Source organism: Pleurodeles waltl, chromosome 5, assembly GCF_031143425.1.
Source record: "Pleurodeles waltl isolate 20211129_DDA chromosome 5, aPleWal1.hap1.20221129, whole genome shotgun sequence".
NCBI classification, from domain to species: domain Eukaryota; kingdom Metazoa; phylum Chordata; class Amphibia; order Caudata; family Salamandridae; genus Pleurodeles; species Pleurodeles waltl.
The window spans coordinates 890,151,857-890,172,658 of record NC_090444.1 but is presented as its reverse complement, the minus strand read 5'-3'; the positions used below and the strand labels follow the sequence as shown (position 1 = coordinate 890,172,658).

At 41.8% G+C, this 20,802-nt stretch overlaps 1 protein-coding gene across 5 annotated transcripts in view; it reads right to left on the bottom strand.

Annotated features, from left to right (window-relative positions):
* The window catches only part of LOC138296130 (PHD finger protein 7-like), a 1,092,052-nt gene that overhangs the window by 735,025 nt on the left and 336,225 nt on the right, over positions 1–20,802 (bottom strand). The window lies entirely within an intron of this gene.

Genomic DNA, 20,802 nt, shown 5'->3' with positions numbered 1-20,802 from the left:
CATATCTACCCTTTTAACAACAATTGATTGTGAAGCCACACATTTTACCGTTATCGATCTCAAAAACGCGTTTTTCAGTGTACCAATACATGAAGACAGTCAATATTTGTTTGGGTTCTCATTGTCCGGAAGGAGTTTCCGGTTTACCTGAGCTCCTCAAGGATTTACTGACAGCCCGAGCATCTATAGCCAAGCACTAAAAAGACAGCTAGACACTATACAAATACCTGATCAAACAGCCCTTCTGCAGTATGTCGATGATATACTCATTACGGCCAGATCTGAGCAGTCATGTGTCGAAGCTTCATTATTGGTATTAACATTCTTGGCTGAAAATGGCCACAAAGTGTCACCAAAGAAATTGCAATTCTGTCAACAGCAAGTGACCTACTTAGGGCACTTACTGTCAAAGGAGGGAAGGCAGCTAACAAAGGAGAGAATACAATTGATACAAAATATACCACAGCCAAAAACACAGAGACAGGTACGCGAATTCATAGGACTAACATCCTACTGCAGACAATGGATACCCCAATTTGCACTAATATCAAAACCACTTGTAAAATTGACGACATCAGAAGCCAGCACATCTCCCCAGCTTCCCTGGACAGAGGAACACACGCTCGCTTTCAAAACATTGAAAGAGGCGATGTGTTAGGCCCTGGTGTTGGCCACCCCTGATTATCATAAAGATTTTACACTATTCGTCACTGAAAAGAATGGGACCGCTCTATCGGTCCTGACACAAGAGCAAGCTGGAAAACAAAGACCATGTGGATATTTTTCATCCACCTTAGATCCTGTAGCACAAGCTCTTCCCGCATGCCTGAAGGCTGTAGCAGCAACAGCTCAAGCTATTAGACAAAGCGATGCTATAGTATTGGGACACCCTTTGATAGTACGAGTCCCCCATACAGTAGAACTATTACTTAACAGAACACAGACACAACATCTAACAATAGCAAGACTGTCAGGGTATGAACTGACACTTTTTCAACCTCACATACAGATCTTAAGATGCAATACCCTGAACCCTGCCACACTCTTACCCATTCACGAGAACATAGATGAGGTACATGATTGTATGGAAGTGATTGAACAAGTGACAAAACCACAAACAGATTTAAAAGACAATCCATTACCAGATGCAGAAGAAAATATTTACGTGGATGGTTCTTGTAAAAGAACAGAAAAGGGGGAGATAAGGGCTGCCTACGCTGTTACCACAAATACTCAAATTTTAGAAAGCAAACAGATACCCATTCTCTCAGCACAAGCGGCCGAGTTGATAGCATTGAGCAGGGCCTGTCGATTGGGTAAAGGAAAAAAAATATATATTTATACGGATTCACAGTACGCTTTTGGAGTAGTACACAATTTTGGAACATTATGGAGAGAAAGAGGATTCATGACATCGCATGGATCAAAAATACAACATGCAGACTTGATAACACAATTGTTAGATGATATACATCTACCAGAACAAATAGCTATAATAAAATGCAAAGCACACACAAAGGGGACAGATCATGTTATATTGGGAAATGCATTAGCAGATCAAACAGCTCAAGACAAGACACAGAAAGACGTAGAGAGTACGCTGCATCACGGTCCCGAATTTATGCATATGCAGGTCACACGAGATATAACTATGGATATCCAAGACATACAGAGTCACGCCACAAATGAGCAAAAAGAAAAATGGAAAGAGGAAGGAGGGATACTAACTGATCAAGGCTGGATGACATCACATAAAGCAGTCTGGTATCTTCCCGATGCCATGGTGCAGATTATTATAGATACAATACATGGAGCAGCCAACCTTGGGGAAAAAGCTATGCTAGACGCAATACAACATATATGGGACAATAAACATCTTAGGGCAGCAGCCAAACAAAGAGTCCAAACATGTATGATATGTTGTCAGTATAATATTGGAAAAGGCACAACAGTAGGGGCAGGAGGATTTCATCCTCCTGAACACCCTTTTGAAGTTATACAGATGGACTATATACAAATGGAAAGGTGCAGAGGACAGAAGTATGTACTCGTAGTAGTATGTGCATTAACACGATGGACCAAAGCTTATCCTGTACCTGACTATACTGCAGCACTACAGCTAAACAATTGATTAAGGAGTATTTACCTAGGTTCGGTCTGCCCCGAGTTATATATTCTGATAATGGTCAACCATTCTCGTCTGAATTAATGAAAAAGATATCGCTCCTGTTTGGATACCAGTGGAAATTTCACTGTGTGCGTCATCCACAGGCAGCAGGCCTGGTTGAGCGACATAACCAGATTTAAAAAAACAAATTGTCAAAAATATGTGCAGATAAGAAAATTGATTGGATAACTGCTTTACCTGTAGCACTGTTCTATATGAGAATGGTCCCCCATTCCAGGATAGGATTAGCTCCATACGAGATAGTTTTTGGAAGACCACCTAACATATGGGGGATACCTCGAGCTAAGTCTATAACAGATATTGAAATACCTGTACTGACTGATTACCTGGCTTCCTTGATGTCTGCACTTCAATCTTGTCGTTCACAGGTTGCAGCCGCATTTCCTGATAATACTGAGCCCAAAGAGCACCAGATCAAACCAGGCGATTGGGTTTATATTCGTAATTTTGATCGAACAACACCTCTTGAGCCTCGATGGAAGGAACCGAAGCTCGTTCTACTGGTTACCAGGACAGCTGTAAAAGTCGAAGGTCGTAAGGGATGGCTCCATGCCAGTCACTGTAAGAAACATTTTCCCAAGGAAAAAAGTGGACAGACATCGCCACTTCAGACACAACAGAACGCAGAACAATTGACATTACCCACAGAAGAAAGTCTCCACCAGACTTATAGATCTAAACTCAGGTCATCTACTCGAGCCCAGGTCAATTAAGTCCAAACAAGCTCTACTTGTTGGTGAAACGGCAGGGGCTCTGAGAAGTGTACCTGACAAAAATGACGACAGAGACAGTGAAGCAGAAGATGTTGAGAGACAAATACAGAAAGAAAATGTGTGCGAAAAGAAATTTTTGTATAATGGTGTTAATGTTGTTTCTGGCAGCAGCAATGTGTTTAGGTTGGGTTTTACATTTAATTTTTCCATCTAGTCAACTCCCTATATTCTCACCCAACAGTACACAAGAACATACCTATTATGATCTTACACCTCCTGAACGGGCCCACAGATTAGCTATGCAAAATAACTCCTTTGTACGGATGTTGCACTATACTCACCAGGTTGTCAATACTACCGATTGCTGGATATGCGGACAGATCCCCCCTCATCAGAATGACGGAGGGATGCCACTGGTACCTTTTCCATTTTCATATAATGGTACCTGTGAGGCTTGGTTTGCCTTAATAACAGCGTACAATACCTCCAATTCCGCATGCCCTGAAGGAGATGCTCGGATATGTAAGAATGGGTGGCCATGGGGAGATCTGAATACCGTCCTTAATCAAGTCTGTTATCCCGACGATAATGGAATACCACAGGCTAAGGGGACTATATTCGAAAGTGAAGAGTATAAACAGGAGTATTGGTCTTCCAAATTGGTAAATACCAAGCCTAAAAAGAAAGGCGGACCAACCTCCATATCTGTTTCCAAAATGAAAGGACAGCTGTGTGTCCAGAAGACTGGTATAATCCAGGTAGGACACAGTGAATGTAATATTACTGTGAGTTTCGAGGATAAAGGCCAATCAACGTTTCCAGCATCTAGACATACATATTTTGTCTGTGGAGAGATAGCCTATATACATCTTCCCCTCAGATGGGGAGGAAGATGCTATATATCTTTCCTATTGCCTCCCGTTTTCCTTGCCCCTCCGATGTATCATAAGGATCGCCTACTCCCTAATGAGAGGCATAAGAGATCTATAGATACTTCGGGGATAGACCAAACAGAGACTACCCTGGAACAGTATACAGACTTCAATAGAGGTTTCTTCTTCTTTATTGGACCGATTCAGAATAGTAAGTTTATCCGTAGGCTTACTCGAACAGTAGAAGCAGTTGTAAATCAGACTATAGCCGCTCTGGGAAATTTGACACAGGAACAATCCGCTATCAGAATGGTAGCGCTTCAAAATCGTCTTGTTCTTGATGTCATACTAGCAGAGAGGGGCGGAGCGTGTAAAATTATCGGGTCGAGCTGCTGTGTTTTCATACCTGATAATGCCCCCTCTGTCTATGAGGCTATTTCTAGATTGCACACAATTGCGTCCAGCTTACACCAGGATCCTGGCAACTGGACCTGGTCAGGATGGTTTTGGGGACTAGTCTCCACATGGGGCTGGAAATTGATTTCTGCTATTGGCATAGCATTGTTTACATTAATGGGATGCTGCCTGTGCATCCAGTGTGGCCCGCCACTCTGTGGATTGTGTGCTACCATGTGCATTCCTAAACCACACATCCAGAAAAAAGAAAATGTTAAGATTATGCTCCAAGATCATATTGATGATCTTATGGCCATCGAGATAGAGGACAATGGTTGCACTCTGGTGCAAGGAGGGAATGTGGAAAAATAGTTTCTCACCCTTCGTGCAACCACTGTTCATTTGACATCAGGACAACCATATTGAATATGGCATCCATTTTGTGAGTGTTTTAAACACCCCGTCGCAGAGGAAATAGGCAGAAAAAGATGCAGCTTGAAAGCAGCTACATCGTGTAATATGCCTAAGGCCGAATATCAGACCGGCCACATACCTGCGGTTAAGCCAATTTTTTTAAAAACTAATTTCCACGGAATAACCTGCAATTGGAACAAGGTCATATCTGCCATTTACTACACACTATTATACGCTTCAGCTGTTTGCACATTTTTGCTTGTAAGCAATCTCCCACTCCTCTCCGCTGAGGCATACAAATGTTTTTATACCTAACTAGTGGAAAATGATTGAACCTCTGCCATTTGTTTGCATGTAGTAGAAAAATGTATAAAAGCTCTATGCTGCGCGAAGTAAGACAGACTACTCCCTAACCCGCTTGGTGAAGGAGCTCTCCCTTAACTCGAGTTATTGAATAAATCCCGATTATTCTCTACATCTCGGACCCAGTCTCTTTCCTTTTTTTATTATTTATTTAACTTACAAGGCAAATTCAGAGGTATTTTAAATTATTTACCACAGAACCACCAAGCTCTAGGGTGCTTTGTCAGGAAGTGTAGTTCCCAAAGGCTTATCTGTGCCGCTCGGCAACCATAATTTAAAGGAGAGCTGAACATCATTTCGACCAGGCTGTCATCAAGGTTTCTGTCAAAGCCTTGTTAAAAAGCAGAAACGGCTCTGAGGTAGCAGGTCCATGCTGTACTATTTTGTTATAATATTTGCCACATTCTCTATAGTAAGCAACTGAAGATCCAAAACTTATGATGCTCTGTGGACTACTATCATGAAGGAGATACTTTCCTGAGTGACATGTCTCGGTTTAGAGCCCAATTCTGGTTCAAGGAGGTATCTAGGCCACTGGTGTTAGGTAAGACTATGTAGAGGCCAGCATCTCATGGGAGATGGGAAAGAGACAGAGGTTCATTCGTAGCTGGTGGCTGCTCACTGGTAATCTCATAGCGAGACACAGGCCTACCATGGGCTAACGTTGACTCTGGATCAAAGATAGGCATCTGGGTCAGATCCAAGGAAGTCACAACTGGAGTCAGGGCCGTCACCTCAGAAGTCAGGGCCGACAAGACCTCGAGCACTGGAGTAGAGATGTGGCAGATGCTGTCAGAAGACCTGAGAGTCCCAACAGGCTTAGTCAGCTCCATGGTGGATTCTGCAAGTGGAAAAGTCCAAATGGAGGCCTCTACAACTCAAAAGGGGCCCAAAGCCACTCCGTTGAGAGATGGCATTGTCCTAAAAAGCTGCAGCATAGCCTCCCAGGAGGCCTCTACCTGCTTTGGGGTTGTCAACAGCCTGGGAAATTTGGGTGGGCTATAATCAGCTTTGGGATGGGCTGGAATAAGACAATGGAAGAAGAGATGGGTTCTTCGAGTCCCAATTGAGCAACTTCTCCACGATGTTAAAGTGATGGGACAGTGATGAGTCCCTCATGGACCTCTTGTGGTGGTGAGAGTTGTCTCTCAATTCGTCTTCCTTTGAGTGGGACCAAGTCCTGGACTGGGGACTGGCCAGCAACATGGGACGGTCCCCTGCTTGGAGTGTGATCTGCCTCATTTCTTGTGTTGCAGATGTATTGGTTCGCCCTCCACACCCTGATGGTCCATTGGATGGATCAGAGAGCATTTATTGCATGACTTGGAGGCGTCCCAAGACACCACAAGCAGACATTCTATGGATCTGTCTCTCACATTTGCTTCCTGCAGTCACATTGTGATTTGAAACCTTTGATCTTTGTGAGAGAGACATCTCTAGTACACCATCTACCAAGTTTTTTGGAGTCGGTAAACATGAATGTAAGCTGGGAGTGGAGTTCCAGATCCAAGTTGAAGGGTGCCAATAGAAAGTAATTGATGCCAGTAAGTGAAGCTGGTGCCTTTATATGACTTATTTCCTGGCTTCCGGGGCATGAGGTAATTGCAAAGCCAATGACTTTCAGGAGCAGATGATTTGAAATTTTTTAGATCCAATCTGGTGCATTGGGGAATCGAAAAACTTAGGAATCTGTGGTTAGAAGCAGCCGTCATAAATTTTCATTTTTTCACATGCTACTTTTAACCATTTTAACAAATCAGGTTATGGAAGTAAGCTGAGGGGCACTTGTACTTTGTCGTAGACAGAGACCAAATATACTTTATTTGTTGTAATCAGTCTGGGCTCTTAAAAAGCAACATACCTGGTCAATTATGAGTGGATTATTAAATTCTATCCCACGTGTAAACCCCTGTTTACACACAGGATGGAATTACAAGTTTGGTTTTATTCAATGCATCTGATAATTATCAGGTGTGGAAAAATAACCCAACATTTGTTAAAATTCAACAGGTTTGACCTGCCAAAATGTAATAGAGGAAAACACACAATACTTACAGTATCATGGACTTTGGTGCATTAAACACCAAAATCTGCATGATATTCCCCATAAACTCATAATAGTTGTTATTTATCTCAGGCATAAAGTCCTAAACGACCGTACAAAGAAGAGAGAGAAGAACAACTTGTTTTTTTTACCCTGTCTTGCATCACTAACAATAGGCATAATACAATGTCCCTTTGTTTGGTGACGTCTGCTGAGGGTTTGAGACATACTATCAGATATTTCACTGGATAGCCCTTTTAACAGCATAGCTAGTCCCAGACCAATTATGAATATCTTGAACTGGCTTGTCATCCATTCTTAGGTATAAATGGGTGGTGCTTGCTCCATTCATGGCAAATTTAGATCTCCTGTGCATTTGGTAGCTATACGTATTAGTCATATGATGATCTGTGCACATTCTTCAGTCACTGGATAGCTAACTGTGTCTCCTTACATTATTTTCTCTTCACAACCATTTTGTCAGAACAACAGTCATATTGGTTGGCAAAGCAAGAGGTGCACTATTGTTTTCATTTTGTCTCAGGCTGAAAACTATAACTGTTGTTCATACTTCTAGACATATAGCGGGTCTTCTAGGGTAGCACATACCACCACTAGGTACATAACTACAAATACGCTGAACTTCTAACGGCCACCACCCTATCTTCGCAACAGCACAATTTACGAAGCAATGATGAAGTGTATTCCATACTCACTGCATGTGATGAGCTCATTCCATTGTTGAAGGCAAATTCATTTGTTCTTATGTTTCAGATTCCCATGTTTTTTAAGAACTAATTTGGTAGCTATAAGAGTATATTTCTAGTTCATTGTAACTCCAGCTACTCAGTCTGGCTGTCTCGGCCCCTAAATGGCGAAGTTTAATTTCTGAGACACTTATCCTATTTTCTCTTCCACTTGTTGACAAGAAACATCACAATACATTTTTCTGCAAAGACACAAACTGCTTTATCTGACGAAATAATAGCATAAAAGATCAGGATGCGTCCCTCCTTCACAACTTGCATTATTTTCCCTTGAAACAGCATGTGTATAAACATCATCCTAAGATGACTATGTTACCACTGATCCTTCTACCAGGTCAGTAGCAGTGCATATATGCAATTGTTCGTAATGGCATCTTCCATCATTGTTTGAACACAGTCAAATAAGCAGGCACTGTTATTTTTGGCCTTGATAGAGCTTCCTGCATATGCACTGAGTAGCAAAACATACATGTAGCCATCAATCACTATGGTTGCCATCCTTGCTAAAAGCAAGATCTGCGCTTAAAAAAAATGAAAGTCACACGCTTCTGCACAACTCTTTTAGTTTTGACTTAGTGCCCATTGGCATAACCAAATAGCCAAGCAGCAATGTCAAAGGCGTCCCGTGCCGTGGGTACATTACAATCACTTTGAGCGCCTTAGGGCTGAATTGCGGCTAACAGCCCCTCCCACCGGCAGCAAGCAGGATCTCCTGGGGCACGTAGTCCCATTCCAGGCGTCCAGCAGCAATGTCAAATTTCAATGTCTATATGTAAACCACTTGAACAGGCCCCTGCATAATGTCCACAGAAGGGGTCTCGCCTGCTACCAGTGCTTTTATATGCTGACGATGCCATCATAATGGCTAAGACCACAGTAGGTTTGCTGTCCCTTTTGAACTCTATCCCTATTTTCACGGACAATCTGAATTTACTGGTTAATGTAAAAAAAAAAAAAACTTTTGTTATGGTGGTTGGTCCTCATTTTAACTAAACAGTCTACAGGATCAAAAGGCATCCTGCTCAGTGGGCTGAGCGGCCCATCAAAGGTGGCTTCTCCTTTGAAGCACGCCTGATAGCTAAATCCCCGAGTGGCCATACAGTCAGAGGAGGTGACACCTCGCTGCTGCTGCACTGTCTTTGTTCCTGAGACTATGAGTCATTCACATATCTTCCCACGCGGTAAGAAAACTGTCTATGGGTGCAGGCCGTTTTGAGGCCACTGGACAAGCAGAGCACAGAGTGACAACTTTCTAAAAGTTGCCTACCTTTAATAGTGATTAATGTTGACCCGGGCATCAGGTAGCATTTAATGCCATGATTAATTTGATACCTCACATAACCCAGTTTGGTAGTTCCACTCAAAAGTTAGATGGGTTGGGATGCCATCCGGTAACTCTGCTTTAGTCAACGGGGTAACCAACTACATCCACAGAAAAACAACAATTTGGAAGTGTTGCTGCTAAGACATATTGTAAAAAATAATACAAATACAAACACAAGCCGGCGTTGCGGTTACCTCCAAGGTGGTAGTCCGGGCGAAGTTCCGGCAGCCTCATAACATTCTAAATAATATCCCAAGGCGATAAACAAGCATTGGCAAAACCAACAGGTTTCACCTTTGTTTTTTCTTTCTATGTAACTGGATTCTAAAATATTTAAAAAATGTTGGAATACTGTTTGTTTTAAATTTGATAAACCGTTAATGGTTTATCAAATTAAAAAAAACCTTATTATAACATTTTTCTAATATTTGTAATTCATATAGATAGAAAGAATAAACAAAGGTGAAACCGATTGGCATAAGGGTATATGGAGAAGAAGAAAGAAGACAGAAGATGGCATGAGGTAAAGAAGAAAGAAGACAACATGCAGTAAAGAAGAAATAAGTCAGCGAAGAAAGATTACGGCATGCGGTAAAGAAGAAAGAAAAGAGCAATGAAAGAAGACAAAAAATGGCATGCGGGAGAGCTCGAAGTAAGACGACATCATGCAGTAAAAAAGACAGTGAAGAAAGAAGACGGCATATGGTAAAGAAGAAAGAAGTCAGCGAAGAAAGGAGACAGAAGATGGCAAGCGGGAAAGAAGACAGTGAAGAAAGAAGACAGAAAACGACATGCAGGAAAGAAGACAGAAAAAGAAGACGCATGTGGGGAAGAAGAAAGAAGACATAAGACGGCATGCGGGAAAGAAGACTGCGAAGAAAGAAGAGAGAAGACATCATGTGGGAAAGAAGACAATGAAGAAAGAAGACGGCATGCATGTAGAAAAAAAGAAGACTGCAAGGAAGAAAGAAGACCGAGAATAAGGGACCAAAGAAAGAAGATGTCAACGAAGTAAGAAGACAGCATTAGAAAGAAAAAAGAAGATGGAAGCAAAGAAATAAGAGAGAGAAGACATCAGTTTGGAAAGGCTGTGTGCCGAAACACGTTGGGGGAAACTGTGGTTTGAATAAAGTCACTGATTTTTGCACTACTGGATTGTCTTGGCATATCCTTTTTTTTATCATCCTGGGACACTATTTCGATTGTAAAACATATGTCCTACTTAACAAAATTACGCTCCCTGCTATCCCACTCCACAGGCTTTCCTTAGGGGAGACTTACATATAATGTTTGCTTTGCCATTGGTTTATATGGCAAAGTCGAACTGGTAGTGAAAACACTGTGTTTCCAGTCTGCAGTGGCAGGCTAGGAGCCATTTTGTACTTTGACACACTAAGAGTGGCCCCAAACAGTGCTGCAACCCTGAGTAAATACTCTGTCTTACATGCCCAGGGTACCATATAGTAAGGGACTTGTAAGTAAGCCAGGCCTTACAAACTGGATGTATTCAATTTGTCATGCAAACTGTATGGGTTTAAAACATTGGCACTGAGGTCTGGTAGGCAGGCCTCAGTGCACTCTCAGAGTTGAAAAACTAGAAGCATCAGTCCAAATGGGGTAAAAAGTGAGTGCGTGTGTAGGGGGCAGGAAGCTGCAGTAAGCCTGTTTCCTTACACAGAGCATCAGTCAAGACAGATCACGGATGATGTGAATCCTACAGTGCCGTCAGAGCAGTCCTGTTTGCTGCTGCTTTTAGCAGTATATCTTTGTCTAATGGACACCTATAAAGACAGTGGATGTTCCATTTATCCCAAGAGCTGTTAATAGGGAAGCTGGTAGCGCTTTCAATCAGCACTGGATGGAAACCTCTAAAGACCTGCGCACAGAAAACTCTAAAGATGGGATTTAACCCCTCGGGTGCCTCAGACGTAATGGTTACGTTCAAGAAGGGGCCCACGGGGGAAGTGCTAGCGCTCCCCCCGGGGGCCTCGCACCTACCTCCCCTGGGCAGGGATAGAAGGGGAATCACTTCCCCTTCCACCCTTGCCCACCCTGACCCCTCTGTGGCGTCTGATGACATCAGCGCACGATGGCGCACTGACCTCATCAGAGGCCTACCCCTCTGCGCTGGAAGCTCAGCTTCCAGCGCTGATCTGAGGAGAAATGCAAAATAATTTCTTCTCCAATCACGTGAAGGGGGTGAGAGAGGTATGAAAGGAGAGGAAAGGCCTTTCCTCTCCTTTCATGTCTCTCTCAGCATGCAGCAGAAATGCCACTAGACTCCAGGGAATGTTTTTTTTTTTATATTTACATATAAGGGGAGAGGCCCCTGGGGCAATATGGCCATACCCTCACCCCAAATAAATGGGGCCAAAGTTGCTCTGCCCACCAGTGGGCAGATGGGGAAATTATCCCTGATCCACACACCAGGGGAGCAGAAAGTCTACTAGATGCCAGGGAATTTAAAAAAAGAAAATAGTATGGTGGTGGGGGCTACCAACCAGGATGAGCCTGGTTATGTCCCCACCCACTCTGAAGGGACTAACAGACTTTCAGCTCTCCCCCACACACTAAAATATCTTATCCCATGGCAAGCAAGAGGACATTTGATTATTTGGGGTTTTGGTTTTACATTTGGGCCATGAGAACTTGGCTAACCATCAAAATCGGCCCACTTGGAATGGTGAGGGCTGCACTTTTTGTACTTTGGGATGCTGCCATGTAGAAAAATCCACAAGACCTAGACACATCTGAAAACTAAACATCTGGGTGAGTCCAGGGTGGTGTGCTTCACATGCACCCGTGCCATTTTCTTACCCACAATGCCCTGCAAACCTCCAAAATCCTGCCCTAAAAATATATATATTTTTTTTTCAAACTATTGTTTTGGACGCGCTTTGGTTCCCCCTCCATTTCGACATGTTTTTGGGTCTTCCCTGTCACAGGCACTTGGCCCACCTACACAAGTGATGTATCATATTTACCAGGAGACTAAGGGGAACGTTGGGTGGTAGGTAATTTGCGCCGGTGAGGCGATCCCAAACAGAAATGTGGGATTTTTTTTTTGTTAGCTAAATTTGAGGTTTGCTGAGGATTCTGGGTAAGAAAACACTGGGGGATCCACACAAGTCACACCACCATGGATTCCCTCAGGTGTCTAGCCCCCCCCCCCCCCCTTGCAAAAACAGGCGGCTTAGTATTTGATAATTTTGATGTGTCCACATAGTGTTTTGGGGCATTTCCTTTCCCAGGCACTAGGCCTACCCACACAGATTACTTGGGGGAACACTGGGTGGAAGGAAATTTGTGACTCCTCTCAGATTTCAGAACTTTCTGTAACTGAAATGTAAGGAAATAGTGTGTTTTTGTGCCATATTTTGAGGTTTGCAAAGGATTCTGGGTAACAGAAACTGGTGAGAACCCCACAAGTCACCCCATCCTGGATTCCCCTAGGTGTCTAGTTTGAAAAAATGCACAGGTTTGGTAGGTTTCCCTAGGTGCCGGCTGAGCTAGAGGCCAAAATTCACTGATTGGCACTTTCCAAAAAACACGTCAGTTTTCTTTGGGAAAATGTGATGTGTCCATGTTGCGTTTCCTGTAGCGGGCATTAGGCCTACCCACGCAAGTGAGGTACCATTTTTATCGGGAGACTTGGGGGAACACAGAATAGCAGAACAAGTGTTATTGCCCCTTCTGTTTCTCTACATTTTTTCCTTCTAAATATAAGACAGTGTGTAAAAAAGACATCTATTTGAGAAATGCCCTGTAATTCACATGCTACTATGGGGACCCCAGAATTCAGAGATGTGCAAATAACCACTGCTTCTCAACACCTTATCTTGTTCCCATTTTGACAATTCAAAGGTTTTCTTGATACCTATTTTTCACTCTTTATATTTCACCAAATGAATTGCTGTATACCCGGTTTACACTGAAAACCCATTGCAAGGTGCAGCTCATTTATTGGCTCTGGGTACCTAGGGTTCTTGATGAACCTACAAGCCCTATATATCCCCACAACCAGAAGAGTCCAGCAGACGTAACGGTATATTGCTTTCAAAAATCTGACACTGCAGTAAAACGTGAAGAAGAATGGCTGTTTTTTTTTCACTTCAATTTCAATATTCTTTCAGCTGTTATTTTCTGTAGGAAAACCTTGTACGATCTACACAAATGACCCCTAGCTGAATTCAGAATTTTGTCTACTTTTCAAAAATGGTTAGCGTTCCAGGATCCAGCACTGGTTTCACACCCATTTCTGTCACTAACTGGAAGAAGGCTAAAAGCACAAAAAAGTAAAAATGGGGTATGTCCCAGTAAAATGGCAAAATTGTGTTGAAAAATTTGGTTTTCTGATTCACGTCTGCTTGTTCCTGAAATCTGGGAAGTTGGTGATTTTAGCACTGCAAACGCTTTGTTGATGCCATGTTCAGGGAAAAAACCACAAGTCTTCTTCTGTAGCCCTTTTCCCCATTTTTTTGAAAAAAAAAAAAACGAAATTTTAGCTGTATTTTGGCTAATTTCTTGGTCTCCTTCACGGGAACCCACAAACTCTGGGTACCTCTAGAATCACTGGAAAGTTGGGAAAAAAAGGACACAAATTTGGTGTGGGTAGCTTATGCGGACAAAAGGTTATGAGGACCCAATCGTTAACTGCTCCAAATAGCCAAAAACAAGCCTGCACCTGAGGGGGGAAAAGGCCTGGCAGCGAAGGGGTTAATGTCCTCAATAGCTAAGTTCACTACAACCACTTTGGTCGCTTTGCAGTATCTTCCAGGTCTTCTAGCTTGAATTCTAACATAGTCACAGCAGTAATGGCACAGGCTTCCTCTGCTGCTGAAGCATTGCTTCATGTGCTTGAAGTTGCGGTTCAATAGTTGTAGCTGTGCCTTTCAGCCTTTCTTAGCCTCACAGTTTTATCAACTTTTGTAGAATCTTTGCAGGGAATTTATCAACTGTGCAGAAATCTAGGGAAATCACTTTCTTGTCGTTGTCTATTCTCAGATCATTCACATTAAAAATGCTCATTTACCCTGTGCCATTCAAGCAAGCCAATGGCCATTCACAACTTTCTAAATTTTGAGATTCCTCACAAGTTGCAGTGGGGTATGGCTTGAAGAGCTACTTTTTGTACCTTGTGAGTTTATCACTTGCAAGGACGCACTGTAATGATGAGCTACAAATGAGTGATGACATTTTATCCTCTGTCAGCTTCTCATACACGAATGACAAACTGTCAACTAGACATTGTTTTAGATTCTTCCTGACACTGCATACTAGGGCTGCAAGCACAGATACAAGAGGTAAATGAAAAGGAAAGATCGACCAGAGTGGAATAATAAGTGTGAAATAAGACACATTACAATGGTTAACAAACTGGCTAGTGGAAGATACTACATCTTCTCCCGATCATAAAGTGAAACTTATTAGTTCAGAGTATAGCCTTTGAATCGCAAACGAGGTTTAGCATTTCTCCTAAAAAAACTTCAAGAGGTTACAAGTGGCTGTGTCCAGGAATGTCATTTCTGCCAGATACATTTGTGTTAAGAACAGGCACTTCAGAGTGAAGGGACTTGAGAGTTTTTCTTGTAGAGGGAACAATTTCAGGTGAAAACAAAAACATGGTAATCAAGTGGGAAGGGTTTGACCAAAACCACACAAGAACCATTCTACTAATGGCAGTTCTCTAACAAAAGAATGGAATCCTTTTTCTTAACTATGTGCAAGAACTTCCAATATTTGCGCTAAAGTGATTTACTACAGTATATTTATCATTACCTGTTCCCCTTCTTGAGCAATGCATTCCTCGTACTGTAGCAGCTACCTATCTTCACTTGCCTCAACATCACCATTTATGACATACTTAAGGTCGGAGTTTAGTGATGGTGAATCTGTCACGAAGTAACTATAATAGAGGTTTCCCTGTGGTATTGTGCACAGTGGTTTGATAAAACCACAACCTGGTTTTAAGTGACTCTAATACTGGGATACCTGACTTAACTGCCTGTTGATATTTTACTTTACAAGCTGATTGGCTCTTTCAACCTGCCTAGTACTTTGGTTGTGGTACAGGGAATATTTCACATTTTTGATTACACTTATTTAAAAAAATGTAACCATTTAATGGGAAGTAAATCGCACTCCATTGTCACAGACTACCTCATGTGGAAAATCCTCATAACAAAATACACGTTTAAAGAAGTCAATTACTTCTTTGGTTTTGACCTTGCCATAAATTTCACTTCAATCTACTTGCTAAAGTAGTTGATTCATACTACGACATAGCACATATTCAAGGGTAGTGAATCCATGGGTCCAATGAAATCAATGCCTGATTTCATTCATGGGCCTTCTGGTCATGACACAGATGTCAAGGCATAGTTATGTTTCTTTAATGTTTTGTCAACAACATTCCATACTGTATACCTTTCAACATGTACTGCCACATCAAACTCCATATATGGCCACTAATAAGCCATGAGAAGTTGTTTTTTTTGTACCAGTCATAGCCACATGTTCCTCATGCCCTAAGGGAATTAATTGCCCTCTATGACCACAAGGTGTACTAAAACCCCTAATCATAACAACAACTTGACTTCTAAAGATAGTTCATCCATCACTTTCCAAAACGGCTGGAGACTAGACTTAAGGATTTTTTTCATGGGACAACCTTTCACCACATTTTCTTTTACTTTTTTTGATGACATTATTATTCTCCATTGATTTGAGCCAAAATTCTCTTGAAACACATGGGGAGGAATTACTGCTGTCGGACAATTGGGCTGCTATTAAATTGGTCTTCATTCCAAGCATTCTCACCTTCATCTTCCCCAAATGGTGCATTGGACAAAAAACTCAGCTGAGATATTCCATCGCCCAATAATGAATTGAACATTAAACTGATACTCCTGTAATTTGCGTGTCAATTTGGCAATGTGGGGAGAGTTGTGCCTGTTTCATCACATTGCAACTAAAGGCATGTGGTCAGGGTGTCTCAAAAACTCCTAACCCCACATGAAACTTTAAAATTAAGGTTGCGTTCAATTATGGAGTATATAGTTCCAGCTCCTCTGAGTATATGTGAAGAAAAAGCAATGATTTTACTACCATTGCCTTCACTGATTTTACTTAATACAGCCCATAGATTAATCTGGCTGGCATCAGTGGTGACCACACAAAGTATTCATCAAAAGATTCAAGAGAGGGAGCATTAGCTAACTGATTGTCCAATTGCCGCATGCTTGCTTCACACTCATTGATTCATGTGAATTCAACATCTTTTTTTAATCAATTTGCACATTGGTTAAATTTCATCAGTATAGCTCTTAAAAAATGTAGTGATATTCACACATATGTAAGAAGGTTACAAGCCCCTCCTTGTTTCAGGGAGTAAGAGACTTTGCTAAGGCAGACACAAAGGAAGATTTAGAGTGCACATCACTCTCACTAAGCACATAACCAAAGTACTCAATGTGAGATCTGAGTAATTTTCATTGTTCCATTTTTACGGTCAAGCCACTCTCCTGAATTTCTATACAGAACAGCCTTCAATATTGAAAAATATTCATTAATGATTCCAATGTACCTGAAAACATCATCTTGAATGCAAACAGTTCAATCATTATTTTTTGAAAGACAGCAGATACAAAACTGAGGCTATAGGGCATCCAGCAGAACTAGTATGCCCCTATAGGAGTTATGAAAGCAGTGTATTTTGTTGTGTGTTTTTGTAGTAAAATTTGAATATATGTTGAGCTAAAATCTAGTGGTGAAAATATCTTGGCTTTTCCCTGAGTCATTCCCATCTTGTTAAAGAGGGGCAGTGGTTGGTGGTTAGTCAAAACACAATTGACCTGTCAACGGTCTGTGCACAGTGTAACCCCTCTTGGTGTATTTTCCGCTTAATACCACATGAGAACAATTCAGAAGTATTTATTTGTTCAATTAGACCTTCTCTGCGCCACTTGTTCACAATTATCATGACCTCTGAATGAGCAGAAAGGGGGATGTTACATACTTTTTGCCTGATGGCTTGCATATTCTCCTTTATAACAATTTGATGCTTACTGACCACCATACGCCCTGGGAATATTCCTGCTAGATTCATGTGTACTCTTGGTCTCAAGGTAACTCTATTTGTGTATGTAGAGTATTGTGATTTTTAAGCTGGTGTCCACTAGAAAATGTGTTTTGCTTCCATTCACTTCGATACCACACTTGGGTTGGTTTTCATTATTTTGCTTGCCAATGACAGGTAGAAGGAGTACTAGATTTCGCTCTTCTTCATCTGATGTATACTCCTGCTCCTTCACAGTATACACTTTTTTTGTTATGGTACTCTGACAAACCTTTGAGAAATTACCATTCTTGCAACATTCTATACAGGTTCTTCTAATTGCTGGACAAGTTTTGTTGGAGCCTAATTGAAAGTTGATCTGCATATAAGGCACAAAGTTTAAGTTTTATTAGATTCTATATCTTTTAGGTTCTTGAAACTGCCATGTCTACTGTATATGTTGCTTTTATGCACCAAGTTGAGTTGAGGATGCTAGACATCTCTTTACTTAGTCATAGCACACTTTTGCTGGATCTCTCAAATTTTTTTGTGGTTAAAATGACTTTCTGTAAGTTAGAATTTTTGTAGCATAGCAGTTTTTCTTGTACTTTCGAGCAAGTTGTTCACATTAAAACCTGGTCCAGAATCATCTCATCCACATCCTCGAATGAGCAAGTGTTGGCCAACATCTTTAATGTAACTACGTATGCATCGAAGGACTGTCCAGACACCCGATATCAATAATTAAAATTGTACCTTACTGTGGTAACGCTCATGGTTATGTTGAAGTGGGACTGTATTCTATTTTTCAGCCTCTATGAAAACATCCCATTCTAATTCATCCTCTTCTTTCTCTCTACGGGTGCAATGCATTCAAAAAGTCTCCTTCCTTCCATTCCCAGACGAGTACACGTTTTCTAGATGGTGTCTGAGTCCCACACTATCTATAGCCTCCAGGTGTTTTCAAAGCATTTGAGCCAGTGGGGACTACCTTTCTGTTGGAGAACCAGGACTAGTGAGGAAGCTGCTAGACATAGTGACAACATTTATGACACCAGTATGGTATGCTCAAGCTTATGCCACAGATGATTATAAACAATAATAAAACATAGAAAAAACAAAATCTAGTGATGGTGTCCAGTGTACCTTGAAAGGAGTCAATAGGTCAAAGGCAAAATGCAACACTATATAATATGAAGTTGTAAGGAAATTGTGATCTGTAATGTGTAGTGAAGTCCCTGACTTGGGAAAAAATGAACTAGTAGAAAACATTCTCAGTAACTGGAATCTCAGATAGATGTTGCACTCAAGTGTTCATTGTGGATAATGCACTGGTGCAACTGCTATCCAAATTCCTTAAGAGTAAATAATGATTCCATCACAGGCCGACCTAGAGATGGAGGTGCTGCAGCAGTACACGCCCAGAGGTGCGGCAAGGGTGGGGAGGATATAGCCTTCTCCTTTTTAGTGACACACAACACAGTGTCTTTGAGGAGGGTTCAGTGGAACTGCAGAAGGGAGAGTGGCAAATGTGGATAAAGGGTACTCCCAGCTCAGGTGCCAGTGATGATGGTGCTTGCTGGTTTTCTGCTTCTCTTCCACCTGAACAATGCTTGCACAAGGTAGGAGATGTGTGGGGATCCCATAATTATTGCACTTTATGTTTATGTAATGAGACACAAATGATTGATAATGCTTTATTTTCTGTTGGATTCCCTGAAATGAATGACTGTCCTTCAACAATACTTCACTTTAGAGTCCTGATACTGCATGTCGGGGCAGCACACATATTCCAAGAGGTACATGAAAAGGGAAGGGGGCAAGGGTGCAACAATAGGTGGGAATTAAAACACATTACAATGGTTAGAAAATTGGTTAGTGTAAGGCACAATACACTCACCCAGTGCTTTCTCATAAAATGTTTTTCTGTGCACTTTTTTGCCCAATTCACTTGGTTGTCCTTATATCAATGGAGAGTTCATGCTGGGAACACCACCAATCTATTACAGCCCCAAGTCGGTTTGGCTTCCACCTATGCTGCTCTCTGTACTACACTCCTGCAGTCGACTCACCCTAACCAGGAACTCTTTTTCAGCCTGAGAGACTGAGCGATGACTCTTTAGGTGCAGTACTAATAGCTCCTATTGGCAGCATATACTCAGAACTATTGCTTTGTTACATTGCAATCTGACAACTGTCCACCGCCCTAAGGTGATGTGGCAGTGCCATTTTGAAAGGTCATGCTTCATGTGCTATGCACTGGGCCCTTGCTGCTTGGATTTTTCTGAATTCTTCCCTTCACATGCATTGCTAGTAAAATCGCTGCAAAAACTTCTCACCTCTGCTGCAAGTTCATATCACATTAGACAAGAGGCAGGGCAACCTAAAGCATCATAAACAGATCAGCCACCTTAAAGTCCAGGTAGATCTGTGACAACATTTCGAACCCAATTTAGATATACCAAGAAGATGGAGTAAATGACTACGTCGCTGTGAGAGAGATGCCGCCCACCTAATTTACAAATGACCGCCAAGCTGGCGTTCATTTCTAAAGCACTGGCAGGAACAGCAGTCATGGTGGTTTCGGTCAATGCTTTATGCAGTTTGGTGCAAGGCTCCATCAACATGACGGAGCCTTGCACCAAACTGTTTTCTTTTTTTTACTTACGAAAAGAAAATTCAAAAGCAGGATTTTGTTTTTTTTAAAGAAAAAAGAAAATGCTCCCAATTAGCAGTTTTCACTGCACCTTACCGCTAGGGTTTTCCTAGGGGTAACAAGCAGTAAAACTGACCTCCAATTCCATCCATTTAAATTAGGTGGGCAGAATTACAGGTTTGCCTCCAATTGTCCTTACTCCACTGGGCGGTCCGAGGCATTTAATCGCGGCGTTGACAGAGTGGTCTCCAACGAGATTAAAGTCAGCCCGCATATCAATTTGTTGGGCAGACCGCATTCTTGTTGGTAAGGATACTCTGATACAGTTTGCAGACTTCATTGATGGAATTTTTATAAACCACTGTGGCCAAAGTTATGCTGAAGTTCAGTCTCTGGTATCTCTAGAGTCTGATGTGCATTGAAAAGGTTGTGATATATCGACAGTCTTCTTGCAGTGCTAGTTAATTATAGTCAGATTTGCTCGTTTTGAACATTATTCGGCTCTGCTGAGATCGGCTACAAAGTCATCAATTGTGGGTTTATGTGATGTTTCCTTCATATTGCTTTGTTTGGTTGTCTCATTTATGCATAGGCGGAATATGCCTGATTGCTTCAGTTGGCTTGCAACAACCACAGGTGATACCGAGGGTGTTGGGCCATAAACATTCTCTATTACTTTTGATCTTCAAGCTTCTGAAGTTCCATTCCCAGGGGAGGTCGCAGGTGGAAAGGCACTCTCACATGGCAAAGGCTGAGGGTGGGCCTCACTGTGGTGTTGATGTGTAGTTGCACTGGTGGGGGTTTGCGGCATCCAGACCCCTGAAACAGTCCTTTTTAATTCATGCAGGATGGTGTCTACCCCTCTCAGGTGAACTGAGAATACAAAAGGAATTAATTTTAACTCTTCCACTGTGGTGCAAATGGGTAGTGTTCCACTGCCCTTTTTAGATACAGAGAACTTTGCATTGCATTTGTCAGCTCATATCTCACTTTGGTAGTGAATGTTCAT